Source organism: Mastomys coucha, unplaced genomic scaffold (assembly GCF_008632895.1).
Source record: "Mastomys coucha isolate ucsf_1 unplaced genomic scaffold, UCSF_Mcou_1 pScaffold13, whole genome shotgun sequence".
Taxonomy (NCBI): domain Eukaryota; kingdom Metazoa; phylum Chordata; class Mammalia; order Rodentia; family Muridae; genus Mastomys; species Mastomys coucha.
In genome coordinates, this window is record NW_022196895.1 from 59,297,029 (window position 1) to 59,319,624 (window position 22,596).

The 22,596-nt window shown below is 44.2% G+C and overlaps 1 long non-coding RNA gene across 1 annotated transcript; it reads right to left on the reverse strand.

Moving 5' to 3' along the window:
- Positions 1-3,412: 3,412 nt before the first annotated feature.
- Positions 3,413-10,354, reverse strand: LOC116087688. Its single transcript, XR_004117561.1, has 2 exons — positions 10,021-10,354; positions 3,413-3,821 (listed from the first exon to the last, which is right to left on the reverse strand). It is a non-coding gene; the product is annotated as an uncharacterized LOC116087688 (long non-coding RNA).
- Positions 10,355-22,596: the final 12,242 nt, after the last annotated feature.

Sequence of the window (22,596 nt, forward strand, 5' to 3'; positions counted from 1 at the left end):
CTTGTCTTGAGACACCCTTCAAAGGGCCCTGCTGTTCTCCGCATGTTAGGAATCTGATTCCTGGAGGCACACAGGACAATAAGGAACAGCACGTCTTCCATTTACGACATCTTCTCCTCTCGCAGTGACTTGGCAGCAGCACCGTCCAGACAGGAGATTCCTCAAAGGGCTCAAAGCCAAGTCTGCATCCCTCCCTCCAGCATGGATCCACTAAGTCTGCATCCCTCCCTCCAGCAAAGATCCACTAAGTCTTGTATCCCTCCCTCCAGCATGGATCCACTAAGTCTGCATTCCTCCCTCAAGCATGGATCCACTATGGCATTATGCTAAGTTATGTCAGCACCTCACCCTGACTTTACAAGGACACTCTGTAAAATGCTAATGGTAATACCATGTACTCTCTTGTGCTCTTGACGAAAAAGGTTTAGGAGTTCAAAGCTTTGGAAATGCTCACAGTTGCCACAGAGCCACCCAACAGGATGTATTACCTGGGCAGAAGGAACAAAACTTCATCTCTGTATAACCACGGACATGCCCACCCTCTGTTGTGGCTGCTGATGGCAGATGCCTTATGTCCCAGAGATCATGAAGAAGCAATGGCATGGGCTTCTTTACAAACATACATGTAAATGACACACATGATTCTGTGGATCTCAAGCCTCGTCTACATTCTCCACTTATACTCACACTCTCTTCTGCGTATCTCACAGTACATGTACAAACATCTCACACTGCATGTGCACATGCGTGCATACTTTCACACTTCTCACACCACATGTACACTCTCACACACACTTCTACCCATATCACAGCACAGTATAATTTCACAAATCCCGCCCATATCATACTCATATATCACACTATAGATAATCATGGGGACTACACCAGCTTCACACCAGCATGTACATCTAAACATGCGTCTCTCACTCCTATTTCATATGTGTATATGTTCTCATATATCCTCCCTCTCTTCCTTTCTTTGTCTTCATATTAGCCAAATAGTGCATTGGATCATGGCTGACACAGACCATCCAGGCTCAACCCATTTCTGAAACTCTGCAAATGTGGCTCCCATGCTCCCTCCTTGCTAAGCTGTGGGTAAAGTCCTTCCACCCTCCAGGATCCTCCAAACTGTCTTTGTTCAGAAAGAGGCTTTCTGGGGTCTTCTACAAGACAAGAAGAATGTCAAGTCCTCCAGACTCCCACAGCAGCAGTGGGATTGCACTCAACTGTGATGTCTTCAGCTTAAAGAATAATAGTACACCCTTAGAGCTGAGAAGATCAAATAAAAAATGAGTAATGATGCAGTAAATGAGTACATAGGGTAACACCAGAGAGATGTTATAAAAATCTAACATGTTAAGCTTTTAGTAAAAAGGGCTCTCAGAAGGGATGTTTTGAGCAATTTATCCAGCATCCTGCTCACACTCACATGCACACCTACTCACTTGCACACACTCAGGCATGCACACTCACACACACATCCCTCTAACATGTGCATGTACTATATGTTCACATCTTCTCCCACATTAACCCCTACAATCATATCACATGCTCACACACACACACACACACACACACACACACACACACTTCTGTGCTCATGAGCAAAGCGTTTGCATCTGCACCATGAAATACATGCCATCCAGATAGCTCAGCTTCCAGTCTAACCCGCTCCACTCTGTTTAGACCATGTTGGCAGCCACTGCCCTTGTGCTGAGGTCTCATCGGAGCACTCATTCTTTCCATTGTTGACAATTTCTTTCTGCCACATATCTCTCACCTTGTTTCCTTGTGGAGCCTTGTCCTGAGGCTTCTTATTTGAAGCCTCAAATGAGGGATTTAACATGTTTCTTTCTTGGCAAATATTCCTGTTTGGTATATTCTACCTGTCAGGTCCAAGAAACCCGTCAGGCAAAAATCATGTGTGTTCCTTGTTCTTTTGCTCAAAGTGTCTGGTTACATAGCAAACCCTCACCTCCCTCATACATTTAACTGATCCTAGAGTAGTTTAGTAGAAATTGGAAGACTGAAAAAAAAATCAATACAACCTGTAGTGACAGTCATAAGTTTAAATGTCACATCCCACGGAATACATACCCATTCACTGCCATCCCAGACATACCATGTCTAAAGCTTGTGAAATCGAGTTGATTTGATATGATTCTATTTGCTCAAGTATGTGTGCATCATTTAGAACTCAATATTTTAAACATATTACGTGACACGTATCAGTGCTTCGGTCAGTGACAGAAGGCACAGGTGGGGGTGGTTCCCTCAGACCCTCTTGCCTAGTGACATCAGAGCTCTCTAAACTTTCTGAGTATGTTTTATGAAGTCCACACATAACAGAAGAGCCTGCTCAAATCACTAAGGCATTCCTGCCATTAAGCACAGCTCGACTGTGGCACAAACTCAAGCCATATTCTGGAGAAAGACATTGGTACCCTTGGAGACGGAGGGAAGGGTTGGCTTCAGGCTCAACCAAGGCCAGATAGCATGGCTGTGGTATTTTTTTCTCTGCTGTCTACATCTAGATTCCTGGTGCTCACCATCGCCGCGGTCTGTGTCTGCTTGTCCTTGTGCATAGCATCATCTGCTTTTGACTTTAATACGCCAAGAGGAACTCAAAACAGACTGAGGCGCACACGTCTTTCCTCACAGGATTCCTAAAGTGGAGGGTTTATTAACCTAGACTGGGTCTCATACCCAGCCCTAAATGAATGGACCATGACCAGGATTATTTTCTAATATGGCAGCTATTACAAATGTCCTAAAAAAAGATTGTGGGAGCTGGTGATATAGCTCAAAGGTAAAACACTTCTGGCCTACTGTTCACAAAATACTGAGTTGCATACGCAAAGCCACACACACACACACACACACACACACACACACACACACACACACACAATACTAGTATTACTACCACTAATATTTTAAAAATTTAAAGAATGCATGGAGTAGGCCTGTGATTCATGATTGTGAGCCACCATGTGGTTGCTGGGAATTGAACTCAGGAGCTCTGGAAGAACAGTCAGTGCTCTTAAGCCAGCCCCCAAGAGACTGACTTTTTTGGCAACAGGGTTCCATCTAATCCATGCTTTATTTGTGAACTACGGATCTTATGAGTCTTATGGACTTAAGGGTTAAAGTCCAGCCTAGCCTACAGAGTTCAAGGGTAGCCCAGGTTACATAACAAGACCTTGCCCCCGCCCACCCCCCAAAAAAACATAAAAAACAACTAATTGAATGAATGAATGAGTGGTAAACAATTAAAGAAAACAAAAGGGGCAGACACTGAGAAGGGCAATTTAGGTAAGGAGGGCAGTTATACACTTCTATTTTTTTTTCATCATAGTATCTGTCTATGTGCATCGGACAAAATAATGTCCTCCCTTGTGTTTTAGAGACATAGTCAGGTGTGTTATTTGTTATTGTAACCTTCTTCCCTGGCTCCAGTTTAGACCAGCCCCTTCTTCTTATAGCAAACACATACACACATTGGATGGCTGGATATGCAAGACATCCATTCCTACTGCAGATCAGTGCCTGTGCCTTAGCCGACTGCCGGCTTTTATCACTAAAGAATTTGTTGAAGCTGCTGAAGGAAGAAGTCCACTGGGAAATGCTACCCTTTGATCTGCAGACCAATTAGATGCTTTCTCTGAAACTTCTTTAAATTCTTCCAGTCATACCAAAAATCTGACTCCATGATTAGGATGCTGGTAATCCAGCTGTGCCGGTGTTTTCTGGACTAGCTGTTTCATCTCTCTTTTAATGTTGGTAAAGCTGCCAGCAAATCTGTAGAATTTCCCCACCTGGAGTTGGAGAGAAATGAGGCAGAATTTTTGCCACTTAGGCAGAACCATGGGTTAATAATGTTGTGTGCTAACTGAATGGTTAATCGACATTTCACTATGCTACGCCATTCATTTGTTGACACTAAGAATATAACCTTTGTTAGATTTTGTGACGTATAGCAAAGTCCCCACATGGCCTGACGTATTTGAACATTTGCTCTCCAGTTGGTTTTGCTCTTTGGAAAGATTGTGGACCCTTTTGGAGTTGGAGCCTTGGTGGCGGAGTTACATCCTTGGGTGTAGGCTTTTAGAGTTGACAGCCTTTCCCCATTTCCAGTTTGCTTTCACTGCTTCACATTTGAGACTGAAGGTAAGGCCTTTCTGCTTCCTGCTCCAGTCTCTTGCTGCCATGCCTCCTCTGCCATTACGGTTCTCCCCCTGAAACTGTTAGCAAAACTAAATCCTATCTTCTACAAGTTGTGTATTGCAGCACCAGAAGCGACTAAAATGTACATGGGGCAGAGGGAATCTCAGAAGATCTGTAGCTTACAAGGAAAGCATGGATTGGAGGGAACCATGTTAGCGACAAGTCAGTTCCTTAGGGGCTGGAGAGATGGCTCAGGGGTTAAGAACACTGACTATTTTTCCAGAGGTCCTGAGTTCAATTCCCAACAACCCCATGGTGGCTCACAACCATCAGTAATGGGATCTGATACCCTCTTCTGGTGTGTGTGAAGAAAGTTACAGTGTACTCATATACATAAAATAAATAAGTAAATCTTTAAAAAAAAATGCAGTGTCTTTTCAACTACAAGCAGGGCATAAGGAAGTTTAGGAGGACATTAATGTGATTTTCTCTAGTGTTTTAGTTTTGGTTAACAGTGGCCATTCTTTGGTCTCATCCCAGCCTTTAACTGAAATCCTAGATAATTTCTACTAGCCAATGAGTAGGAGAGGAAGTAGGGCCAGAAAGAGGAAGTAAGATCCCCTCCAGGGTACTTCTTCCTACAGACTCTCCAGTGGGGCTCAGTGTGTGAAAGGAATAGAGAGCAGAGCTCTGGCCTTCCATGGAGCTGGGGATGGCTGGTAATAAGACAAACTCTTAAATTACGGTGTGCAGGAAACAGGCAGGCAGCGAGGGGCAGTGGGGATAATGAGTTTGTTCTTGTCCCTTTCGAATTCTTCTCTGTTCAGTTGATTGCTTACACTGGAGGTGACTTAGGACTCCTGGCATGGGGTTCATTTCTAAGCTCTTTCATTCCAGGCCTCTGTGGCTTTGGTTCTATCAAGAGGTCAGAGGTTCTAAGCACACTCCTGATGCTTCTTTCTGTACCTGAGGAGAACAATTGGAATACCCAGAACCCTTGTAAATAATAGCAAATGACACATGAAATCAGATTCAGAATATGTCACTTAGAAAATTCTCAGCTCAACACCTTATCAGTGTTTCCAATGCCAAAATCTAATGGACCTTTAAGAAATAAATTTTCAAGTTCCCATATCTATATAATCAGAATCATCCTTGTGGTCTTGTTTTGGCCTCTAATAGTTAAGTGAATACAGTCTCTCTCCTGTATAATTCTATGAGTTAACTAATGTTAAATGAATTTCCATAAATACTTGGTCAGGGACTCTGACATGCAGAGAAAAGCCTCTATTTCCAGTCGCAGATGATTCTGTTGATCCAAATGCTCTCCTCTGTTGCTGTTACTAGGAGGGTACAATGGACTTTGTGGGGTTTTTTTCTGTTAAAAAAATTATTTTTCCATATTCTATATAGTAACTTTTTCCATGACTCTTCATATAATTTTTTCATATCAAGGAAGAGGAACAGCTAGTATTTAAAACATTTTTAATACTTGGGTGTTGGGGGTCAGTGGATCACCATGTTGACTTAAGGAGCTGCTAACAGCCTAACTCGGAAATCCTGCCTCTTCACCCCAGAGCTGTGTGGCCACAGTAAACGGCATTATTTCTCTGGTTCTTGCCTTTATCATCCGGCAAAGCCGGAAGAATGGTGCTGATCCCTTGAATCCTTGTCATTGCAGGGTGAGAACGCATGCATAAATCCAAGTGGCCCTGGATCTCTGAGAGAGCAGAGTCCTAGCTATCCACTGAGTTTTCAGAAGTGTAGGCTATGATCATATTGCAAGAGACTGTCTTCACTTTTAGGAAAACCTAAAGTGTGTGTATGGGGAAGGCCATGGAGGTCCCTACGGAGAGGAGATTTGATGCTCTACGTCCTCCCAGAAGCCTTTACTGGACACAAGGCCTCTGGGAGGGAACTGGGCTGTGTGGTGGTTTGAATAGGTTATGGTTCATGTAGACTCATGTGTTCCAAGGCTTAGTTAGCCACAGAGAGTGGCACTGTTAGGCGATGTAGCCTTATTGGAGGGGTTGTGGCCTTGTTAGAGAAAGTGTGTCGCCGTGGAGGCAGGGCTTTGAGGTCTCATATGCTTACGTTCTGCCCAGTATGGAACGCAATCTCCCTCTGGCTGCATGCAGAAGAGAGTCTCCTCCTGGGTGCCTTTAGATGAAGATACAGAACTCTCTGGTCCTTCTCCACCATGACATCTGCCTGCACGCTGCCATGCTTCCTCCCATGATGATAATGGACTAAACCTCTGAAATTTTAATCCAGTCCCAAGTAAATGGTTCTTCCCTCATAGGCCTGGGTCATGCTGTCTTGTCACAGCAATAAAACCAAAACTAGGGTAGGCTGGCTTACATAAGAAAAAGTGCAGATTCCCACTAGCTCTGTCAACTACTGAAATCATATCTGTACCAGGTGCACGCACGCTGTCTGTCATCCCGGTTTTCATAGCTGAAGTCCACATGTCAACTTTTTTATTATTACTGGAGAAAATGGCCCCAAGTCCGATCTAGCCACCATGGGCTTCCTTACTTGGGACAAGATCTAGGCAGAAGAGCACATTTGAAGGATAGTGAACTAAAGCAGAAGCATACCGTGGCCATGACTTTGAGCAAAGGAGAGAAAAGGATACTGTTCCTTTCAGCAGATAAGCAGTGCCACCTCTAAGAGGGGGAGTGGCAAGGATCAATTCATTCTTTTATTGGAGGGGGGACTTTGAAAAAAAGAATAGTTCTGTGGCTTTAAATTTAAACTAGATACCTTGAAATATAGACTACTATAAAGTTATATGCAATACATGACATTAATTGTAGTTTAAAATAATCCAGTTTCTATTGCATAAGATAACACAGGAATTTATTTCCCCTTTAGAATCACAGTTTTCTTTTGGTTGACCAGCTTCTCCCCAAAACCCACATCCCACTTACTCTGGTGTGTTCATTGCACAAGCAGGTGTGAAGCTTCACGCGATACTTCATTCATTCCTACAGTTATATGTTAGTTTTTAAAAATTATCTATGCGCAAAAGACAAGCATTTTGACATGAGACATCCTACAAGGGTTGCAGTGATATCTCACGCTGCGCAATCATCTCTGCAGCCAAAGCTTTAGTGCCTCAGCCCACGCAAAAATCTTTTAATATTTTATAAGCGTTGCACAAGAATAATTTACAAAATGATTAACACTCAAAGGCATAACTATGCTTTCATAGTACCCTAGATTTCTGGGCCACACAGAATAAATAATTATACTGATAGAGGTGTTCAAAGAATAATATTTTTCTTTTGGAAAACTGAAAAAACTTCAAATTGCTCAACCCCAGGCTCAATGGCTGTCATCCATTGATTTCTAGTATGGATTGAAAATAGTCAAAATTTATGTGAAGATTGCAATTAGTGTAAGTATGTATCCATGCCCAAACAAAAAACTCAAGAGAGTACATTTTATAAAAGCAAATGCCTCGTATTCATTATGAGTAACATCCTTCCACCAGAAACACATTGCTACATTTTCACCAACAGATTGTGTGTCTCTGTGCGTGCTACCATAGTGTCCTAGCTGAGCCCCAGAGTAAAAAGTGACAGAGCAGCTTACAATAAGACAAATCCGATAGAACTCTACCTCATTAGGTACTGCTACATGACTATAATACCAGCACATATGAGGATAAGGCAAGATGATACCAAGTTCAAGACCAGCTTGGATTACGGTAGTAAGAATGTAGTAAGACTCTCTCTGTCTCTCTGTCTCTCTGTGTGTCTCTCTATCTCTCTGTCTCTGTCTCTCTCTGTGTCTCTCTGTCTCTGTGTGTTTGCATGTGTATGTCCCTCTCCTCTATCTCTGTCTTTCTCTGTCTATATGTCTCTCTCTCTCTCTCTCTCTCTCTCTCTCTCTCTCTCTCTCTCTCTCTCTCTCTCTCTCTCTCTCTCTCTCTCTCCCCAACCCCTGTGCGCTCGCTTGTGTGTGTGTGTGTGTGTGTGTGTGTGTATGTGTGTGTGTGTGTGTGTAAGCAGAGCAGGAACCTTATGGCAGGAGTTGATGCCAAGGCTATGGAGGAATGTTTCTGGCCAGCTTGCTTTGTGGCTTTCTCAACTGTTTTCTTACACATCCCAGGACCACCCGACTAGGGAGACACCACCCACAATGGGGCTGGGTCCTCAAGAACAGCGCCCTACAGACTTGCCTACAGCCCTACAGACTTGCCTACAGCCCAGTCTTACGAAGCCAGTTTCTCAGTTCAGACTTCCTCTTCCAAAATGCTCCTGGCTTCTTTCAAACTGACAAAAAAACTAGCCCGCACAGGAAGGAATGATCAAATTCTTTTTCCACTGGTATCCTGAGCAAGTCCCTAGTGTCGCAAACTCTGGGAAGCCCAGAAAAGAGGTCCAATAGATCCCAGTGAGGACTTGGGTGAGACCTTGAGACCAGCACAACATTGCCTTTTCTCAGACCGTACTGAACATTAGGTACACATCTCTAAGCTACTTCCAAAGCCTTACTCCAGACCCTTCCTCCCAAATCCTCTCTTCCTATTGTTCCCTGCTGTCCTTAATGTTCCCTCCTGTTCATGTCTACATCACTGCCATATTGACAGTCTTGTTCTCCATAGCATCCTAGAGTATCAGACACATTAGAAATATCAGAAGCATATGATCTATACATCAAGGCACCCCACCCTGACTGTAGTGGGCTGACAGACTGATTATGGGCCCTGTCACTTATTGTGACCTAGAATAGTGACTTAGAAGAGAACATTTGGAGGAGGGTCTGGCAACCAGCTGATTTCCAGGATTGTGTGCTAAGGTTCCTCCCAATTCCACTCCTGAAACCAGATTCCTGTACTTGCTGTGTGAACAAAGAAGGAGCCTCCATGGCAGTCTGCCAGTAGCTTTCTTGAAAACCATGTTTCCAATTTGACAATGCTTGTTTCAGTCAACGCCCACTAATGTTACATTGTTGCATTTTGTTAATGTATAAGCTCAAGGTGGAAAGGATGTGCAACACCAAACCCCATTGATCACATGAATGATGTAGCAAGTAGCTGTAGAAGAATCGGAACAACCAAGCAAACTTGTCTTCCCTCCTCCCATCTCCTTCATTCCTTTTGTATTCCATGGATCAAAGTCATCATTCACTTATTCAACTGTCAATAATTAAGCACTTATCACACGCTGGGCATTCCCTGGGATCCAGAAATGAAACAAGAAAACAAAATGATTGACAAGAAAGGATGCAGCTGAGCACATACCTGGGGAAGGAGACTGTGAGCAGAGGAAGTGGCAAATCCCCTAACACCAGGAGGTGGAGTGGCCACATAAACTGGGGGACAGAGGTGTCACAGAGGTCACAAGAAGACCTTAGCCTTCTCTGTTAACATGACACTGGTGTGAAATGGAAGGATGGTGTCGCACAGTTTGTGTTTTACAGAGCCATTCCACCTACTGTGTAAGGACCAAGCTAGGACAGCACTGTGACAAAACATCTAGTCCAGCCGGGATCCTTCTGCTCCACCAGGATGGACACTGAGGACAGACACAGAGAAGCTCTTCAGGAATTTGCCTGTGGCAGCTTTTATATTCCTTGGCACTTGACAGTAGCTAGCAGAGAGATAGGAGAGTGACAGATTCTAACAGGCAGATTTACAGAAAGGGACAAAGGGGTCTCATGAGAGACGAGCTCCACATGCTGCCACACGGACCACCTTAAATTCTATACACCTGGGTCTTCCCTAGAGGACCTCTGAACCTCACTCCCTAGACTGATATCCACTTGGGATCCGACGCCACTAGCTGGGAGCTCTCTTCCTCCACCTTCCACTTAATAAATCTTCCTACTTATTCATACCTCTTTGTCCTTGAGCTTCATTTCCCAGGAGACTGTAGGGGTCTCTGCAAATACCACAGCCCGCTGAGTGTTGATCTGCTCGAAGCAAGAATGGAGTCTAGCTAAACCTCACTCAGTAGCCAGTGGCAGTTTGAACTTTGAGAGTCTCACATTGTGTCATTTATTTTAGGTGTGTTTAAGCACAGCACCATGGGGGGTGGGAATGTTTTCTGGTGATAATTAGCTCAATTCTGTCTGTACGACAAAGCTTACATGGTAACACACATGTCACCTCTTCCATAAAGATAGGTTCTATAGATGTCACATGTGACATTATAGGGTCTGGGAGAGAATCTGGTGTAGTCTTCGTCATAGAGGTAGTGCAAAGGTCACCAGGCTATTAACCACCTCCGCTCTTGATCTGCTAGGTAGAAAACAGGTTATATCTCTTTCTTTGAAGAGAAAACCCTACCGTGTTTAACACACCTAGTTCCCCATAGCTCATCTGTGAGCCCAAGGGCCTCTGTGTACCCTACAGGCAACAAGCAGTCCCCAGGAGATAAAACAAAAGAGTAATCTGCAATAGCCACAGCACCAGGAGCCAGCAGCCGGCAGCCGGCAGCCGGCAACCTCAAGTGGCGCCCTCTAGTGTTACAACTCTCCTGGAAGCCTCTGCTAAGGGACTCGACTCTACTCCTGGCCTTGGCCCTCGGCAGCAGTGGGAGCTGCGGCTTCATCTTCGGAGCAGGCCTGGGTCTTGAGATTCCTCAGCTCACGTCAATGGCTATTGCTAAGGCTTCTAAACCTGTTGCATCTGAGACTCTTGGTCTCAAGGATATGACCAGGCGCATCGGTTTCTCATCCTACAGCTTTCTACCCGTCAACCTCAGCTCTAAGTCCTTTCTCTGTTCACTGACGTACCCACTTTTCTCTGCCCAGATGCTGTTCTTGAGCTGTTCCGCGGCTTCTTGATGATATAGAGGCTGCCACAGTCGCTGGCACTCAGGAGGCAGCGGCCACAGCTTCTCTGTGGCTGCTGATGCATCCGATGCTGTGAGCCACCAGCCCTGTGACTCCGCTTCCTTTTGTAGCTACCTATGCTTCTGCCGTCTCCCCTTCTGCTGTGGGTATAGCTCTCCTCTGCTTTACGGTCGCTGTTGCTACTCCATGTTGTCGGCTCACCGTGCGCTACTAAAAGTATGCAAGAAAGACTCAAAGAAGCTTTTTCTTGTGTCTAATGTTGCAACACCAGGAGAGGTTAAGACCTGAGGGTGCCACTTAGGATCCTCAAGTGACACAAAAAGCCTGCTTAATTGGACAGAAGAGGGTGTTTGTCTCAATCACAGCAAACTTCACGTGCAAATACACAGGTGTATGTGAACCATCCACAGCAGTTCCTTTTCCTTAGGCTCACTAGAAAATGGCTCATCGCCATCCACAGTTCACTGAGGTATATGAAAGCAGAACAGGTAAAAACCGTTTGAGACAGCCCCGACTAAGGCACACTTTCAGAAACTGGAGCAATCTGCTTATACTTGCCGAAAGGGCCAGCTCAGGAATCTCCGAGATCAAGTTCTCAGCACAAAGGAGAATGATTTGTCCCAGAAGGACTGAGGGCAGGGGATAAACAACAAAGGTAAGAGGTAGAGAGGGGGAAGAAAGGAAAGGGGACAAGGGAAAGGAAGGAGGGGTATTTGTCCCACAGTGGGACCAAGGATAGAGAGGAGACAGACATGGCTCACAGAAAAATGGCAGTTTATAAAGGTACAAGAGGAAGTGCCATGTTAAGATGAGGTGCTTAACGTTGATTGGGCGTGTTCATTAGGGTAGCCAATGGGGGCTTTCGATTCCTGGACTGCAGTATTTCGTTAGCTAGACCTTGAGAGTCATCCTCAAGAGGAGGAAATGGACAAATAAAGGAACAGACCTTGGTGACCAGCTTTAGGAATGTAATCTAACAGTTTTTAGCAAGGCAGAATGGGAGGGAAGGACAAGGCCTGCCGGAGCCATGCTCACTGCTCTCGAGCTGGCCAGAGAGAGTCCCTTTTCAGTTGTGGTGTAGTTTGCCCAGGATGTCTATGGAGTGTTCAGAATAGGCACTGTTGTCATTAAGTCCAGCCGGGGATTTCTCTCCCGCTCCTGTGAAACTAAGGTTAGCAAGGGAGAGTCCAACAGTTGCAAATTACAGTCAACGTGTTCCATCCCCCAAACCTTCACTTCTCTACAGGAAAATGAACGTCAGGAAGAGTGCTGACAATAAGAGCTTAAAGAACTCATAATTATTAGGAGTGTGATCTTAACCTTGCCTAGTACTCTCCCAGAGCCCCAAGTAAGGGGGGATCTCATCGTCTCGATGAGTTACATAGACTATCCATGTGAATCGCATGTTGACGGTCTGTTTCTAGTACCTGCAGTGGCATAGCCTGCAGCATGGCTGAAGGAGCTGGTGGTTAAAACCAAAACCATGCAAACAAAGGTAGCACTGTTTGATTTTATGATTCAGTTTTTCTTTTTGCAAAGTCCAACAAAGACTTGGCTCGCCTTAAGGGACGAAAGGTGCTGATTAACTGACTTTTCTGATTAGCTGATGGGTTAAGCCGATGGGAAAACAAACAGGAAAGAGAGCTGCTGATGCCTCTTTGTTAATAAATAAGACATGCAAAAAGAATTAAAATGAAGCCCTTGCAGCATAGGCTGCAACCATCTGCTGGGCATTCACTATAAACAGGGGCTGCAATCATAAAGATGGATCTTTTGCTTGGATAGTCAGTCCCTCAAGGCTTGAGAGTCACACTCTGGAATGCAACCATCTAAGGAGCAGTACCAGTCTCCCGACTGACTCCTTACTGTGATCATCACCAACCGCAGCACAAGCAGCTGCCTTCCCTTTTCAGTAATGGACCCTTGCTTGTTTCTGCATCTCTGCGTTACTCAATATCAGTTGACCTTGAGCATCTGATTCTAGAGGTCACACAGATGAGCTGTGTCCTATCAGTCTTGCACAGGCTGCTTTCCACAACTACAGTTAGAGCTGATGGGTAGGTCATGATGGCTATCACTGAGCATATTGCTTTTCAGGGTCTTCAAAACCAATTGTTGAAAACTACTGACTTTTTCATTAGGGCCCATGTGTCTGATCATTGACCTTGTTACATCAGGAGATCAAAGAAACTCCATCTCAGATCATGGTGACAGCACCATTTTGAACATGCAGTTCAAAGAAGCCACACACTTTGCCTCTGTGTGCAGTATACTTATGTACAGACTTAGTGCAGTACTTAGTGCAGTACTTAATGTAGTACTTAGTGCAGTACTTAGTGCAGTACTTAGTGTAGTACTTAGTGAAGTACTTAGTGAAGTACTTAGTGAAGTACTTAGTGTAATGACCTTCTTTCTGTACAAGGGGACTGCTGATGGCTTACCTCCTCTCTTAGTCGGGATTTCTATTCCTGCACAAAAGGTCATGACCAAGAAGCAAGTTGGGGAGGAAAGGGTTTATTCAGCTTACACTTCCATACTGCTATTCCTCGCCAAAGGAAGTGAGGACAGGAACTCACACAGGCAGGAACGTGGAGGCAGGAGCTGATGCAGAGGCCATGGGGGAGTGCTGCTTATTGGCTTGCTGCCCCTGGCTTGCTCAGCCTGCTCTCTTATAGAACCCAGGACCACCACCAGCCCAGGGATGGCACCACCCACAATGGGCCCTCCCACCCTTGATCACTAATTGAGAAAATGCCTTACAGCTGGATCTTATGGAGGCATTTCCTCAAGGGAGGCTCCTTTCTCTGTGATAACTCCAGTCTGTGTCAAGTTGACACACAAAACCAGCCTGGACACTTCCCATCATGTCTTCTATGCCATAAATTACCTTGTTTCTTTGTCTCATCAATACTCCAACTTTAACCCCTGGGAAGGTGCTGAAAACCTGGGTCTGTCCATCCATTGGTAGACCATGTGGCCAATAGGCTGAGTTGATCATAGAACTGCATCCTTACTTCAAGTGATCCTTAGAAATACATAAAGCAACAAAGGACGCCTGAGGTGGGATTACAGAAACAGGCTTAGGGAGTGGAAGGGACCCTCTAAGAAGGAAGCAGCTCCAAGAGAGATAGGGAGGGTGCACTTGATTTGTTTTCTAAAAAAATTGGCTTCTTTAAACTATGTATACTGGCTGGTTTTGTGTGTCAACTTGACACAGGCTGGAGTTATCACAGAGAAAGGAGCGTCAGTTGAGGAAGTGCCTCCATGAGATCCAGCTGTGGGGCAATTTCTCAGTTGGTGATGAAGGGGGCAGGGCCCATTGTGGGTGGTGCCATCTCTGGGCTGGAAGTCTTGGGTTCTATAGAAAGCAAACTGAGCAAGGCAGGGGAAAAAAGCCAGTAACATCCCTCCATGGCCTCTGCATCAGCTCCTGCTTCCTGACCTGCTTGAGTTCCAGTCCTGACCTCCTTTGGTGATATACAGCAGTGTGGAAGTATAAGCTGAATAAACCTTTTCCTCCCCAACTTGCTTCTTGTTTATGATGTTTGTGCAGGAATAGAAACCCTGACTAGACACTATGTAAGTAGAATTCTGGATTGTCAACAGGAAGAGTCGCTTGTGTATAGGTGTGTACCATATGCACATCCAGTGACTCAGGAGATCAAAAGAGCACGTTGAATCCCCTATAACTGGACTTATAGTTGTCAGTTAACATGTAGATGCTGGAGGCTGAACCTGGGCTCTCTGCAAGTAGAGTTCTGGATGTCAATGGGAAGAGTCGCTTCCAGAAAGATGGATGCATCTCGACCTAGGGTCTCCAACTGGCTTTCTAGGTTCCACCCTGCTTTCCTTATCCCGTGGATTCTCTGGATGGGAAAATGGCGAACATGTGAGCCTGCAGTGTTGAATCATACCTATGATGAATCATCCCGCTGACCAGTTTAAATCCCCGTTTCTTAGGCCCTCTCTCCAAATAAACTTGATCTCAGTGAAGGGTTTTAGACAGAAGCCAAGTTATCCAGCAAACACAGTCAGGTCTTTCCCAGAACTCCTGTTATTTTAATAATTTAACTCTCATCAGAGATTGCTGTCTGACCCTGAAAGCATTCTAAGTGTTTGGGGTTTTGTTTTGTTTTGTTTTGTTTTTCCCCCAAGTGATTGAGTTGCTCCTTTGTTCTCTGTCATCATTCAGCAGAGAAGGCTGCCGAGCCCAGGGATTTGGACATTGAAATAACATTCCTCAGCTTGAAAGCAGCTCCAGGAGCCACTAGGACTCAAGGTTCATACCCTCTGCCTTTTTGGAAGCCGTGGGTGCAGTTAAAGAAGAACTAGGATATGCACAGCTTGTGGGAAGCCATGGAAATGGCCCCAGTAACATCCTGCTTTGTTGGGCAGCAAACTTCACGGTAGGAGATCCTGGCGGTTGAGTTAAATGCATATGCATTAGGAGGGCTGATGCAGGGCAGGAACACAGCATGCATTATTCATGGCTACCACTTCCCAGCCATTGCAGACGACCCATGCCTGGGAGGCAGCTTTACTGACTGGGGCAACATACATCCCACAATCCGCGGGCCTCTGCCTCTCAAGGACCTGTCTTCACTCAGCATAGTAAGACACAGGAATGTGTTCAAGGTTATCTTTATACTTACTTTTCTTGTTTTAAAGCTTTAGAATTTTTACAAAGAGAGAGAGAGAAAGAGAGAGAGAGAGAGAGAGAGAGAGAGAGAGAGAGAGAGAGAGGATCTTTTCTTCCAGGAAACCAATTGGAGACAGTTTATTGATTGACTGGATTCCTAATAAGCAGAGGAAACGGTTCCCGGCCAGCCTTGTCATCCAGGAGTACTTCAGCTGTTCCATAATTATCATTTTTTCCCCTGAACTTTTCTTATTCAAATTCTCAGCCCCAAAAATTTACTATTAGTTTGGGGTCAAGGATCAAGGCAAGACAACTGATACAAAGAATGGAACATACCAACAGTAAGTGCAACACGACATCGGTAACTATCAACTGTTTGTGGCCCTTTGGACAGCTCAGAAAAAGTCTTGATGATGTTTTGTGAGTTTCTCAAAGGCTAAAAGCAATGTCAAGGCCTTGGGTATAAAGCAGCCCTACTATAACTAAGTGCGTCTCTTCACCATTCAAGAGAGGGTTAAAAAACAAAATAAACAAACAACAACAGCAACAACAACAGCAACAACCTTGAAACAGACTTCTTCACAAGAGGCAATATGTAGAGCATATACCCAGACAGACTCAGAAAGCAGCCTCAGACTGAGACTCGAAAGGCTTTGAGTCACTGAGAGCAACACAGGGCCTCCTGGTTGAAAGTTAAAAACTTGAGAGTTCTCAGTTATCAATTGTGACCCCAAGCCAGTGAGACAAGTTTGTCTCATTTCTGAATGGATAGAAGAGTGTCTATTATATAAAGTTGAAGCAACATTTTTAGTATACAAAATCTTCTAAGGAACAGAGCTGAGGAGATGGTGTGATGGATGAAACACTTGTTACAAAAACCTGAAGACTGGGTTCATAAAGCCAGACATGATAGCACACATGTGTAATCTCAGTATTGCTATGAGGAGATGGGTGGCGAAGGCACAGGAAAACTCAGAAGCTCCTGGACCAGCTAGTCTCATATATGCATCCATGAATGCCAAGAGACTCCAAGATGGAGTTCAAGGTCAGGCTGGTCTAACCTTGTCAGTAAGCTCCAGGACAGTCACGGCTATACAGAGAGATCTGGCCTCAGAAAATAAAAAAACAATACAACCATAACAAAAGTAGTAGAGGAATAGACTAACCTCTGTGAACACTCTGAAGAAAATAAGGAGCCCCACATGTGAGCTATGGTTATGATCTGTTGTCCCAAGTTGTCAGTTCCCTCTGTGTTTTCTATCACCATGCTGTGCTGGCCCAGCAGGAAACCCAACTTCCTGAGCTCTGGGCTAATTCTTTGCCTTCTTAGTTCACTTCCCAATTCTCTTCATTGGTTTGTGCACTTTTATCCTTGTGCCATGGATCCTTCATTACATCTTCCACAGGCACATCTGAAAAACATCTGGGAATAACAAGGCCACACCTGCAGGACACAGAGGTCCCTTAGGCTGCTACCACAGGGAGAAGGCACTGTCCCATGGGACATAAGTCTGTGCCTGACCTTTATGCTCCAGCTAGACTGCACACGATTTTGAAAGCAGCAAAACCTCAATCATAGCTGGACATGGGCTATTCTGACATCTGTTCTCATTGCTTCTTTGCCACAGGAAGCTTCTGTCCCACAAAATGTCATTCCCATAAGTTAAAGAGGATGTGCCAACCCTTGGCTAAGTATACAATCTCCATGCTCAAATTCCTGATGTGGATAATCAAGTGAACAGTCCTGTGATTCAATTATAATTATATTTACTATGTTATAATATATTCAATTATAATTATATTACAAATTAAAATAGTTGTTAGTACAATTAAGTATCTGCTACACGGCAGATGTTATACAAGTATATTTTGTTATACTTTAATGACAGCCATCAGGAAAATATTGCCTCCAATCACAAGCTCTGAGGAAAAACACCAACTCTGCCAGTTGTATATGTATAGTGTGTACGTATAGCATGTACAGTATCAATATGCTGTGATTTCTCTGTGCCTCATGTTCCTCATTTCTTTTTACCATTTTTAGGAATTTACTTATTTTATGTATGTTATGTATATGAATGCATAGTTATGTATATGAGTGTCTGTGTGTATGTGTGTGTACCATATGCACATCCAGTGACTCAGGAGATCAAAAGAGCATGTTGAATGCCTTAATAACAGGAGTTGTCGGTTAACATGTGGATGCTGGAAGCTAAACCTGGGCTCTGTGCAAGAGCGACAAGTGCTTTTACAGCTGAACCACCTCTCCAGAACCTCACTTGCATCATTTGTAAATTAGATTATTATGTAATTTGTAAGTAATATAACATGTAAATTGATTTGTATTATGGAAATTTTAAATTGGACAAAATAATAAAATACCATGCTAAAGAATTCATGGGAGACTAAGTACATGTATATCAATCACTTTTGTAAATTAGAGGCAAGAATAAAACAGCCATGTTAAAGAATTCTTGAGAGACTACCTTAACATACATATATGTTAATCACTTTTGAGACACTTCAAAAACTCAGGAAGAGCCACAGTGTAGCTTACTGACAGAACACATGCTTGACATGCAGTATGCCCTTGGTTGATGTTCCAGAAACTACAACAGTTCAGGAAAAGATCAAGGATTGCATAGAGTCAACTGTCCTCACTAGTAAGCTTTATACCATTTTCAGATTTTGTAGATAAAATACAATAAAGTAAAATAAAGCCAGATGTGTACTACACAGCAAGTAAGCAAAGCCCTATGAATCTAGCTCAACTCTCTCACTTTATAGATCAGTTCACTTAACTTTCATTGTCAAAGCATATCCTTCAACAATAAGTTTTATCCTTCCTATTAAAATAAATTCAATAGACATTTGGCTCACATCCTCACCATGAAACTTGTGTGTAATTTCGAGGCTTAATTTAAACGTAGTTTGCTGGGCTTAGAGACAGAGAATCATCTCACATACACACACACTCCAACATCCAACCACACACAGCATACAACCCACCACAAGGACACAACCACACACATACAACATATACATCATGCATACACACAACCCCCCCCCCCACAACACACACATATACTACATACATCATGCACACATACAAAGCCTCCACAACACATACATCACACCTGCAGCCTCCCACAAACACACACACACACACACACACAAAGAATAAAGCAGATACAGTGTCATATAATTGGAAAGAGAATGTCCCCCTGTTAGTTGGATGTGGATACAGCGAGAGCTGGAGACCCTCAGAGGACATTTCAGCTCATGAATACTGATAGGACTCTAAGAACTCAGAGAACGAAGATAAGCATCCTCCAAAAAAGAGTCAGGAGTTTCAGTGAGGAGCAGAGATTGCAAAGCAAGGCATACTGAGAAAAGCTGTGCTCTGTGCTCGTATTCAAAAAAGCCCAAGATTCCCAGAGGAGTTAAGCATGATAAAAAAACAAATAAATAAAAAATAAGGTCTGAAAGTGAGTGAGTGGGACCAGCTGAAGGGCAGGCCCCAGCTATGAGGTTGAGTTTAAATTTATTCTCTGTGGCTGTAAGAATTGATGAAAATGCAGTACGTTTGGACTTCTGCCTGGCAAAAGCGCTCGCTCGGATATCTCCACAAGACTGGCTGGGAGTGGCAACAGCAGGGAGTGGGAGATGGGGTGAGCAATAGGGGTGAAAGGAGAGGCATGGCTGACTTACAGCTGTTTCCTGGAACTCAACTGATGGAGCGACAGAAGGGAAGCTATACAATTAAGAATCCTTTAGGGTAGGCACCTGGGGGTCAGCTGGTGTACTTCACCGAGAAAGAGGCCCGGGCCAACAAGAGTCTCTGATCCTGAACTTCAGTGGGCCGAGAACTACCCACTGAACCTGGTCACAACTACCATCTTGGAGAGAGGCAGGTCCTAACGTGGCATTCAAGGGACAGGTCTGATCAGTCAGCGGCAGAAGAGGTGACTGGACTCAGGCTTGTGTCAGAGAAAGGAGTCCCACTTCAGAGAAGACAGTCCACAGAGCTTCAGTGGGAGAGACTCAGAGCAAACACAGACCAAGGAATAAAGGGAAACAGAGCAGGAGGAGCCATGCGGGGGGTACACCAGAGGAAACACCCAGAGAGAGAGAGAGAGAGATGAGGTAGAACACATGTGGGGCATGGGCGGTGACCCTGGTAGAATGAAGGGAAGAATGAAAGGGCCAGGCTGAGTGGTTGACTGCAGAGAAAGTTCTGGGTTAGGTCTGTGAAATACTGCCAGGAGAAAAGCAATCAAATGGTAAAGCTCTCTCCTATTGCATCAATTTATGAAGAAAATAACCCTTTAAAAAGAAACTTGATCCAATCTGGCCTGGTGATTTTTTTCTTCTCTTCTTCCTCCTCTCCTTCCTCCTCTTTTTTCTTCTCCCCTTCTTCCTCCCCCTCCTCCTTCTCCTCTTTCTTCTCTTCCTCCTCCTCCTCCTTATTTTCTTTTGTGGGAGATTGGAGAAGAGGTCACAAGGGTTGGGGACAACCTGGGAGGACTTAGAAGTTAATGTGATCAGGGTACATTATGAGAAATTCCCAAGCCATCAATAAAAATACTGTGCTGGGGAAGAAAGCAAAAAAGAACCCCAGAAGGATGCTTGCTTTGCAGATAAATACATTTGGAGAGAATCAAGTCATTTTGAATAAATTAAAGGGCTGGAGAGACGGCTCAGCAGTTAAGAGCACTAAATGCTCTTCCAAAGGTCCAGAGTTCAATTCCCTGCAACCACATGGTGGCTCACAACCATCTGTAATGAGATCTGACGCCATCTTCTGGTTATGTCTGGAGACAACAACAGTGTACTCATGTACATTAAATAAATAAATAAATAAATAAATAAATAAATAAATAAAAAGAGACCTTTAAAAAAGAAATTAAAGCTGGGCAGTGGTGGTGCACAACTTTAATCCCAGCACTTGGGAGGCAGAGGCAGGTGGATTTCTGAGTTCGATGAGGCCAGCCTGGTCTACAGAGTGAGTTCCAGGACAGCCAGGGCTACACAGAGAAACCCTGTCTAGAAAAGACAAAAAAAAAAAAAAAGAAAGAAAGAAAGAAAGAAGTTAAAAAGAAAAGACAGTGGGAACTTACTGAGTTCAAGTCACTGCTAAACTAAACAGTAGTATATCACATGAAAAATTATAAACCAGTAGAAAAATATAATATAAAGCAGTCAGACCGTTCCATTTCTTTACTTACTTACCCATCTATCCTTATAGAGTGAATTTGCTTACACACCATGTGTTATTAAGATACTAGAAGAATAGTCCTTTATGTCCTATTCTTTGGGACTTCCTGCTTATCTGTTTGAATTATGAAAGAGTAAAAAAGGCTGGCAAATTGTCAGAAACATGAGTGTGCAGTATAAAAGGAAAGGATCCACAGATGGCATTCTAATACGTTTGGACATTTAGGAAGAAGAGGATTCCAAAGTAACCAACCACAGTGGAGGCAGGGAGCCTGTGTGTGTGTGTGTCTATGAACTCTAAAGGCCAAACAGGCTGAGTCCAGGAGCGCTCGGTACGTCCCTTTGCCGTCCTAATGAAAGCCCAGACGTGGTGTTATGAATGGCTGCTGATAATCGGGTGTTCTCAGCAGAGAATTTGTTTCTAACTGCCTTTCTCCTGCCAAGGAGTGCTCCAAGGCAGCACTTTAAATCATCCACTCCACGGGAAAATTGGACGCACAGCCTTCTGGATCTCTCATGCAACTAAGATCATGCTTGGGGAGAAGCCAGCTGCAGAGGCAGCTTTCTGCCTGTGACCGGGAAAGACCCACAGAACTGAAGTTCAGAAGGTTAGAAAGATAGAATGCAGAGAGGGACAGGCGTGTCTACGTGGTGGTGCATGACAGTCACAGGGCGCCCTGACCCCAGCTGGCCTCAGGCCACTGAACTGCAGGACAGCAAGAGTTTTCCTTCCCGTTAGCTTGACTCTATTGTTTTTCCTCACAGAAGGCGCTCTGTAAATATATGGTAATTGGATTTTTGACTCCTGAAAATATTCCTTGTTTGGATTCCAATCGTCCTGATTTAATTAAATAGTTCTAAATACCACTTTGATTTTTGCCAAGTTTTTTTTTAACTTTTTTTTTTTTTAATATCACTCACATCAAATTGTAGAAACAATTCCACGAGACAGGCTGTATTTGCCAACTACAAGTAACCTACCATGAACCAGAAAAACAGAAGGGTTCAGTCCTAGGACAGTGGCTGGCTGCACAGGGAAATCGAGCTACACTGGACGGCAGCGGGGACTTGCCAGCTCCCAGGAATGCATCTTAAGTACACTGCCTTACATCGAGTGTCCACACACCCTTGAGTTCAGATTTTAAAGCCGAAAGATGGGAACTACAGCATAGTGTCTGTCAGCATAGGGACAATTGCAGGAACATCTCAGTGATGAGCTCGAAGCCCCAAAGCAAAGAAGTTCTTCACCACTGAAGAATTAGACATGGCACCTTACTTAGCTTTCCACCACTACAGGAACAGTCAGTAAGAAGAAAGGTTCATTTTAAGAGGCTCACATTCACAGTCAGGCCTTTTGGGGGGGCGGGGGTGAAGAGGGTGTATGTGTGTTTGTGGGTGTGTAGTGCAACGGTACATGATGAAAAAGGGTTTTTTAAAGCAAAACAGCCCATCTATGGTGAGGAAGCAAGGAAGAAAAAGACTGGAATCCCCCTCCCACTCCCCAACCTCTTTAGGACATGCTCTAAATGACTTGAAGTCATTCAAGTCAAACCCCCCTGTGGGGGTTTCATCTCTTAAAGGTTCCACCCGCATTCAGTGGTGTGGAACTAGAGAGCAAGGCTGAAGCACATAGGCCTGTAAGATGCCTTCAGGACCCACAGGAGAGTGAAGAGACACACAAAACCTGTGCATCAAATCCTAAACTCTCCTGGCCCTGTGTGAGCCAGAGCAGTTAGCACCACCTCTCCTCCCCACCTCAT